An 899-nucleotide genomic window follows, 5' to 3' on the forward strand; every position below is an offset into this window, starting at 1 on the left:
AAGTTTCATCTCTCATATCCTGGGCATGTTTCTAGGAAGGACAGGTCCTTGGTAAAAGACACTGTGCTGAGTGAGTGGAAGACCAAAGAAAGCTAGGAAGACACTCAACAAGATGGATTGACACAGTGACGGTACCAATGGATTTGAGCGTGTCAGAGATGATGAGGATGGTACAAGATAGGTTAGGTTCAGATTTTCTATGAATAGGACTTCTACTAGTTGTAGTTGATGGCACCTAATCACAACAATATAAAAAATCATTAAAGACCACTTTCTGAAGAAAGACATCAGGTTTCGTAAAGAAGAGAGCTGGCAAAAGAAGGGAAGACCCGTAAGATTGACCCAGTGATTGGAACAAAAGACTTAAGCACATCAGAGATTGTGAGGCTGGTGCAGCGTCAGGCAGTATTTTGTTCTGTTGTGAATACAGTAGCTACGAGTCGGAGTTGACTTGATGGCATCTAACAACTGCACGAATTACACACTTTCCAGAGAAATCTGTATTTCAGAATTGAAATAGCCCTTCTTCAGAATGACTTCTTTTACTTAGCAAACAATATACTAACATTCCTTCTTATCTCCCAATGAGTTCTTTTAATAGCATTTTTTTTTATGGTGAGAAAAATTTATATTTAGAATTAGCCCACTGGACTCGTTTAGATGATCCCAATTTTGTTGGCAACATCCAAAGCATCATAATTGGGAGCAAGTCAAAATAGGCCTTCTCTCCATCAGACCTAATCAAAGTGTTGACCTTAGCATATCAATGTCATAAAGCTTCTTTACAGCTTGTTTAATTTGGGGCTTGCTGGCCTTGACATCCACAATGAACACAAGTGTGTTGTTATCTTCTATCTTCTTCATGGCTGACTCAGTGGTCAGGGGAAATTTGATGATTG

Source organism: Elephantulus edwardii, unplaced genomic scaffold (assembly GCF_000299155.1).
Source record: "Elephantulus edwardii isolate Elephantulus edwardi_28Jun2011 unplaced genomic scaffold, EleEdw1.0 scaffold00079, whole genome shotgun sequence".
Taxonomy (NCBI): Eukaryota; Metazoa; Chordata; class Mammalia; order Macroscelidea; family Macroscelididae; genus Elephantulus; species Elephantulus edwardii.